Raw genomic sequence first — 8,993 nt, forward strand, 5'->3', positions numbered from 1 at the left:
CAGAGCAACTCCAGAATTGGAGAGGGGAGAAGGAGAATCAGAGACTGAGTCTGAGCAAACTGAAGTCAGTACCAACACACCTGTGAGAGACGAAGGAGAAGACCTACAGGAGAGTGACAGTGAACCAACCTCAACGGAAGTAGCAGGAGAGTCTAGTCAGAGGAGGGCTCTCCCAGAAACAGACGCTCTTGAAAGACAAATAGAACAAACGACCATTCCAAAGGGAAAGGAGTTGAGACGGATCACAGCCAAAGTGACCTGACTACTCCTGAACCAGTCGCAGGTACATAAAGAAAAAATCTTGCAGAACGAGGAGAAATTGCAAATCCAGCACTGAAAAGAGCATTGACAAAAGGTCCACTGAAAGATGATAAGTGGCTGATGCCACTACAAAGAGAAAAGAAGCAATCACAGTGACAACAATTTAGGAAGAAGTTGACACAACAAGAAGAGAAGACTTGAGTGATGTAGAATTAAATGGAGATCGAAGGCTGAAAAGAAAGAGAATTGCGAATCGGAGGTCCTGAAGGGTGTATGCCATGACAAGTGAATGGCAGAGTGAATTTTTGTCTATTTGTTATGATTGAGGCTTTCCACATCAATATTTTGGCACTTGAAGAAAATAAATTAACTGAACTTTGCAAACTGTGAATCTGAGAAAAGTGCATTAGAGAGCCTCTTGAAAATAACCGGAAAATACTTTTTGATGACCTGATTTGACAAGCTGCTAAACCGATTTTGACAAAGCTACCTATTTTTGACAAAGGACCTGGAAGAAAGACTGAGAGCTGTAAACAATTGCTAAAGAAGATAAAATATTTTGTTTTTGATTTTTGCTGCATAGTTATAATTTTTCACTTCTACTTTCTGATTTTCTACAGATCATGTGTAACCTTAGCCAACAGGTGTATATACATGGGTATTGGTTTGGTGATTGCATGCATGATATTAGGCCTGATATTGATTGTGAGCATGACTTTTCTTGACAAGAGTGTGGCCAACCATACCTCAGCTTTAGAGGCAATTACTATACTCACAAAAGAGGTTTAGGATAGATGAGAAATATTTGCACGTAGACAGTACCCAAGGAGAACTTTCTTCTAATGTTTTCTATTGCTTATTGCGTGAGTATGTTGAGACGATGGATACAAGAGATTGTTATGTCTGAACGCAGATTCCTTCATCAGTGGAAGAAGGAGTTACTTACCACAGTCTGCCTCTTACTTATGGGATAAGGTGTTGTCTGTTACTAACAAGATTCTATCACCAGGAGTACATTCAGTACTTCTATTCCAATTATGATGTTGTGTTTTTGTTTGTTCCTATAATTAAGTACCTGAGTTGAGTAGCTAAGGAAAACACTATAGAATTAGTGAGAGGATTCTTTGAACCTACATTGACTTTTGGCACAGCTTATGCACACCGCAACAACTAGAAAAGAGCTTCTTAGATCAGACAGATGACAGGAGAAAGGCATTAAAGGAGAATGCCATCTTCCTAGAGGATAGTATGGCACATGTTACTTGGGGATAGTTTCCCCAAAGATTTATCAACTTGAGTAAGATACCTAAAATGATTGAATTAGATCATATTAGACAAAAGCGAGAATCATATTCTGCCAGAGTTGAAGACATATGTGGAGTGATAATTCCTTCAGTTGGAGTTATTTTGAATTCTTTGAAAATCTGAAAGTTGTCTACTATTGTGTATAACATGCTGACAACTTTTTCAGGAGCCATGATCCTAATGGATACAGAAATGGCTGCGGTAAGATCAATTACTCTTCAGAACTGCCTTGCTTTATACATCCTTTTAGCAAAGGAGGGCGGAGTTTGTAAAAGGCTGAATTCGCAACATTGTTGCTCATGTATACCTAACAATAGTAAAGAAATTAGGAGCTTTATTAACAATTTAACTAATGATAGCGCTGATTTGAATGGGCTGAAGGAACCTGGACTTTGGGAAAAAGTTGGCAAAGATTTGCTTCCGTGGTAAATTGGCTTGGCAACCTGGGGAAAGGGATAGTATTGAAAATAATACAGGTGATATTGATTATTGTGATTTGTATAATTGGAGCAAGGGGGAATAGGTAAATTGTATCCCATGGTTAAAATTAAGAAATTGAAGAATGATCAGAGGAGGGAAGAAATTAAAATGGGGAAATTGTTCAGGGAAAATGTGAAAAGGGAAAGAAGAAATAAAAGTTATAAGGAGGACACATTTTAGTGGAGCAAAAATTTGTGTGGGAAGATGTAAAGTGTAATGACATATTTAGGCCCTCATTACAAGCCTGGCTGACAGCGGAATAAGGGCAGTAAGACCGCAAACAAGCCGGCGGTCATTACCGCCCCATTATGACATGGGCGGTCTGGCATATGCCAAACCGCCAATGTCCCGCACCGCCCGCAACGGCCTCCAGCCCAGCGGCCCTTACTAGACCACCGGCAGTATCAGGACCCCGCATACTGCAATGGATTTCGTGGGGTTTTCTACTGCCACAATATCCATGGCGGTATGTACCATCAGTGCCAGGGAATTCGTTCCCTGGCACTGATTGGGTTCTCCCCCTCTTCCATCCCTGTCCCCTGAGTCCTCCCCCAACACCCACGACCCCCCTACCACCTCCAAATGGGCCCCCTCACCCTCCCTGCCCCCCTGCCCCCATGGAAACCCACACACATACCCCTCACACCTCTCTACACGCACGCTCACACCACTCACACACATACAAGCGCACATACATGCAAACATGCACACATACATACATGTTACATTTCCCATACAAACATTACACCCCCGCATGCATACACGTACTCACACAACCCCTCTACACACTCACACGCACACCCCCATGCAGGCACACAACACACAACACCCCTCCCGCCACCATTCCCTAACGGACGATCACCTTACCTGTTCCGGTGATCCTCTGGAAGGGAAAGGGATCCATGGGGGCTGCTCTGCCGCCAGCACCCTGTCACCAGAACACTGCCACACCGAATACTGGGTCATATTACGGTGGGCGGTGTTCTGATGACGTGGCGGTGATGGTGGAGCAGCCTCCACTTCACCGCCGACCGCCATTATGGCTTCTGGCGGCTCTCCATCCAAAAAAGGGCGGAGGGTTGCCAGCAGTCATAATATGGTTGGCAGAAGACCGCCTACACTGGCTGTCTTTGGCCCTGCAGAACCTCGGTGGTCTTGTGAAAAGACCGCCGAGGTCGAAATGAGGGCCTTAGTCATCAGAGGAGGGATTGTGAATGATGAATTTTTACTAATAAATATTCATGTATTTTGGATTATGAGTATGCATAGAATTTGACTAATATAGAAAATAATGTGCGACTTGTTAAATGTACCCACTTGAGTGGCCGCCATTAACCACAAAGTTTCCTTATTAAATGCATCTTAATAATTAATGTAGTACTTTTGTTTAGGTGAATGTAGTAGTGTGCTATACACATGAATTTGCATGATGTATTTGCTTTATTAATTGTAGGCCTTAAGTTAGTGAGGTTTTGGACCTAGTTCACACAGCCTCATGTTAAGTTGCACTGTTCAGATAATGCTGTGAGAAATGTACACCTGAAGAAATTAATACATGTATTGTTTCTTCACTGAGTTGACCAAACGTTAGCAGATGTCTTTAACTTTCTCACCGCTTTCTAGAATGTCTTCTACTAGTAGAAGAAACATTGTATAGTTTAGTGCATGAGACAGCGATGTTGCCAGGAGCTAACAATGGATGCACTGACTGGAGTACGGTTGGATACAAAAATTGTTACCTGACCAGCCTGATGGTGGGAACAGGAGAACAGGAGCCAATCATCGACATTTGAAAGAGAGTTTAGTTATATCTTAGATTTAGAAATAAGTCCTTATTGGACTAAGAGTAAATGTACGAATCTTTGACCAATGACAACGTGGGAAGTTCTTTACACGATTTTAACTTAGCCTGACTATACAGAGGAGAAACGATAATTTTCATTCTCATTAGCGTGCTCATTCCTATTTTTCTGCCAAAGAGGTGTACTCATTCTTACTTTGCTTTTCTTCCTGAGAGGATTCTATCCCTAACTATTTTACTTAAACTTCTGATGCTGAATGCAAATCCTTAGGCATTGCTTTGCAGTGGCTTGGATAGCTTACAGTCCCCATTTCTGAACCATTTCTTTTCATGGTCCGTTGGTTGGTACCAACCGAACAGATGCCCAACTGTCGTAGATAATCGCAGCTTGCTGATCCATACTGAGAAGAGGTATAACAAAATGCTATAGTTCTTGTTATGTGTTTGTCTTTTGTTTCTAGGTACCAACTGCTATTTTGAATGAGCCATAATTAGATGTTTTCCAAATTTATGTTGACTAAAATGTTTTGAATGAAGCCCAAACATGCTATCCTATTTAGAAGGTTAGTAACCGAAACCCTGACATGTTAGCAGGTTTCTATTATTAAATAAGTGATGTCCCCCAGTTGCTGAACCTAGATATATGCTATTTCTATTTCACAGTTGTTCTTACTATTGATTTGTACGGTAACTCTTGAATGGGTAGTAATGTATGCACTAGTTAAATTGAGATTCTTTAGAAGGTTTGGTCAACCAGTGTTGTTTGTGTATGTGTACCATTTGGTTTTGTGTGTTTGAGACTAATTTACGTGACATTAGCATTGTTAAGATAGGGAAATAAGGGCCATATGTATGAAAACTGGGGTCTGCGAATCGCAAATAGCGATTTTTAAGAAATCGCTATTTCCGAGTCGCAATTGGCCATGTAACAAAATTGCGATTCGGAATTAGCGATTTCTTAAAAATCGCTATTTGTGGTTTGCGAGGCCCACTTACCGAATCGCAATTTGCATTCTCGCAATTTGCGTTTTTTTTGCGATTCGGTAAAAAATAGCAAAATGCGACAAAGTTCGAGAATGCACACCTGGAGGAGCCTGATGACATCACCAGCAGGAAATGAGTCATCCCAGGCAGTTTCAGGTGCCACACCCAAACCAGCATCCTGAGAGAGAGCAGCCTAGCCACATAGAGCAGCACTCAGCAGGAGCAGAAACACCTGAGCCAGAATGGAGACCCCAGGAACATCACAGGAGAAGCAGGAGATGAAGCGCAAGCTCAAGTTTAGTGAACAGGAGCTGGAGGTACTGACTGAAGAGGTAGTGAGGAGCCATGACCGCCTGTTTGGGAAATCTTCACTCCAGGTTCCTGAGAGCGAGAAAAGAAGGCTATGGCTGGACATCCAGGGAAAAATCTGCGCCATTGGAGTGGCACAGCGCTCCATAGAGGAGATTAAGAAAAGGTGGTACGACCTGCGCTCCCGGGCAAAGGAGAGGGTGGCAAGGAGACTTGCAGAGGCCAGGGGCACAGGTGGCGGACCACCAACCGAACCACCTTCCACACCACTGGAGGACCTGGTGGAATCCACACTCCTCCCTGAAGCTGTGACAGGGGTCACAGATATCGACACCTCCGGTCAACTGAGTACCAGCCAAGGTAAGTGCAATGTTGTGTATGAACCCAATATGTGTATGCACAAAAGCCCCTTAGGAATTAGCATGTAATGTGAAGTAGTGTGTGAAGTAGTCCAGTCCACATCTTAGAAGCAGCACAACAATGCACTATGGGAGTTGCGGTCCACAAACTAGTACAGACAGTAGCATTACAATGTAATGAAGCATAGTGACACCCAAGGTAACACAACACACACAACACCATGTAGAGCAGTACCTGTACCTTTATTGCCATTTTCAGACAGATAATGTAACATACAGAACTGACATGCTGCATATTGTTGTTGCAGGTGGGCCAGGCCCAGCAGCCACACACAGTCCATGTGTAGGGGAGACGGACACCCAGCAGCCCTCTGACACCAACACCTGTGGGTCCCTCCACATCTCCACTGTGCGCCGCAGGCCCAGGGCACTACCACTGCCAGACTTCAGTGGCGACTCGGATGTGCAGCAGGAGGGGCCAAGCACACCGTCTGCACCAGACAGGCGCAGCCAGATACTGGAGGACAGGGGTCAGGCAGCACAATGCAGGAGTGCCACAGTGTCCCAGCAGCAACCCCATGAGGCAGGTGAGGGTCCATCCTTGTTCGGGGGCCTTGAGGCTGCTACGTTGCAGCAACAGCGCCTGCAAAACAAGCGCATACTTAGTTTGGACTGGAACCTGAGAGTCCACAATAGACACATGATGGGCCTGCATCGGCAACTGGACACACTGAACAGCAACATCACACAGCTGCGTGAGGGACAGGTGCAGGCTTCTGAGGACACTAGTGATCTTACTAGTGCAGTGCATGACCTCTGTCAGGAGCTGCACCATGAAAGGGTTAGCCGGCGCAGACATGAACACCGATTCAGGACAATGTTTGCAAGCTACTGCAGGTCCTCCAACAGGATGGCGAACTCCACAGCACTCATCGCCCGTCGCGCTGTGGCGGCACAAGTGGAGGCTGCACACACCAGTAGGGACGTGATCCAGGGCCTTGTGCACATCACTAATGTGATTGAACTTGTCATGGGACAGAGATCTGCCACTCCCAGTGAGGTAGCCTTGGGGGACACTGAGGACAGTTCTAGCCTCAGTAGTGTGGCCGTACCTGCAGCAGACACCAGATGGCGCAGTGCCAGGCGCAGCACTGCCACTGAAGGTGACATTCAGGGTGCCAGTGAGTTAACTGGGCACCCGAGTGGTGTGCGTGTGAGGAGAAAGTGACTCTTGCCACATTAACACTGGTGTTGCCACTATGAAGTAACAGTGCGTGACTCAGTTCTTTTGTTAATTTTAGTTTTTTCCATCACCTGTTTACTTCATTTATCAGCATTCATTACCTGACGTAAGGTAATACATTTCTATCACTACAGTTGTCAATCGATTTTTGTCATTCATACTCACGTCTGAAATGGTTGTGTGTGATGTCGGCACGCCTTTGCCTTCCCTCTGCTGCACTGGTCCTGTCTGCTGGCTGTAGAGGTGGTATGGGATCGTCATCCTCATCTGATTCAGTGTCACTGATTTCTATAGGTATGCCCCTGGTTGTAGCTATATTGTGCAGGATTGCACAAGTAGCCACTATTCTACATGTGGTTTCTGGACTGTACTGTAGTGCCCCTCCACTTTTGTGGAGGCAACGGAAGTGACTCTTCAGAAGGCCAAATGTGCTCTCCACAACGTTGCGGGTTGCCCTGTGTGCTGCATTGTATCTCCGTTCTGCTGGTGTTGCGGGATTGAGGTAGGGCGTCATCATGTAGGTGAGCACTGCGTAGGCACTGTCTCCTGGAAGGGACAGAAGGTGTGATGAGTAACTCTGCCATCTGACATGGGTTTGTCATCTATGCGCCAGTGTACAGAGTGACATTACCTAGTAGATATCCTTCACCAAACTCCCCAGCTAGCAGTCTTGTGTGAATGCCGCTGTGACGAAAGTTGTATGAATCATGTGTGCTCCCTGGGTACCTGGCCACGAGACCAGTTATGATATCGGAGGCATTGCATATCACCTGTATATTCATGGAATGTTGGTGTTTACGGTTTCGGTACACATACTCTGTGACTGATGGTGGACATATTGCCACATGTGTGCCATCTATGGCACCTAGGACGTGGGGGAACTGTGCTATCTGATAAAACTCTATTTTTGTCTGCTGTATTTCCTGTGGGGTGTGGGGGAATCTGATGTACTGTTGGAGTTTGCTTAGCATGGCGTTGATAAATGCATTGAAAAATCTGGAGAGGGTGCTCTGTGACACCCCCCCAGCCGCTGCTATGACCCCTTGATAGCTCCCTGAGGCGAGTAGGTGTAAGGAGCATAATACCTGCACATGGGTGGGGATACTATGAGTCCTTAGTGTTCTGCGCTGCAGTATGGGTTGTAGCTCAGCTATCAGATCAAGTATCATAGCTGAGCTTAACCTATACCTCTCAAATATTTCCTCCTCTGTCAGGTCAAATAGTGTAATGCGCACTCTGAAAATGCACTCCTGTCTCCTCCTCCCTCTCCTCAAACCTGCCAGGATCCTCATCCTCCTCGCCATGACGTAGAGTGCAGCCATTGTGGAAAAGAGTCTGAGGCATTCTGGGCCTCTTTATATAGGTTGCACCTGGTTACCACCTGCTTTCACTTAGTGGTATTTTGCATGTGCAAAATGCCATTCTGTGAAAAATCGCTAATTGCGATTTTTTAATGCATCTATTTGCGATTTGGATTTTGCGAATTGCATTTTGCACCTCGCAATTTCCTACTGGAAATACCGAATCGCAAAATGCGACTCTCAAAACCAGGTCGCACCGCAAAAAATAGCAAATTTAGCAATTTCTTATTTTTGGTCTGCGAATGCCTTTCATGCATCGCAGACGACGTTTTTGCACTCGCAAACGGCTGATTTTTGCGATTCGCACCGTTTGCTAGTGCAAAAACTTTTCATACATCTGGCCCTAAATGCTCTAACTCTTACATAAAGGTGTGGTTATTCTTGGCCAAAGGGCTCATGGTGCATGAGATTACTGACTCCAAAGGTTATTAATAATGTTGATGAAGCATTGCATCCGTGATTTATGGTGGAAATTACTCTAAGCGCAGTCAAAAGGTCCATCGAATCTCTAACACATCCCCTTATACATTGAAGATAAGAAACCAAAACGGTCAGATGTGCTAACAACGGCAAACCTACTACTCTCTGTAATTTCTACTGTGATATTCTGACGCCACTTTGATGGCTAAGAATCATGGGCCCATCATGGCCACAGTGCAAATGGGGGAAGAAACTAGAAGGTAAATCATTTAATAAGTCACATTTGCCATGGTGCCCTTTGTCAACAAATATTATTTCTGTGGGTTGAAAATTAAATATGTACTACTCCACTGCTGAACTGTAGTCATGGCTGGCGCTAGACACGAGCAGTGTGGGCAGATGCCCAGGGCCCCTTACTCAGCCTGCTGACTTGGGGCCCTGCACTAGTGCGATACAGCCAGGCCACAGTA

Source organism: Pleurodeles waltl, chromosome 1_1, assembly GCF_031143425.1.
Source record: "Pleurodeles waltl isolate 20211129_DDA chromosome 1_1, aPleWal1.hap1.20221129, whole genome shotgun sequence".
Classification (NCBI taxonomy): Eukaryota; Metazoa; Chordata; class Amphibia; order Caudata; family Salamandridae; genus Pleurodeles; species Pleurodeles waltl.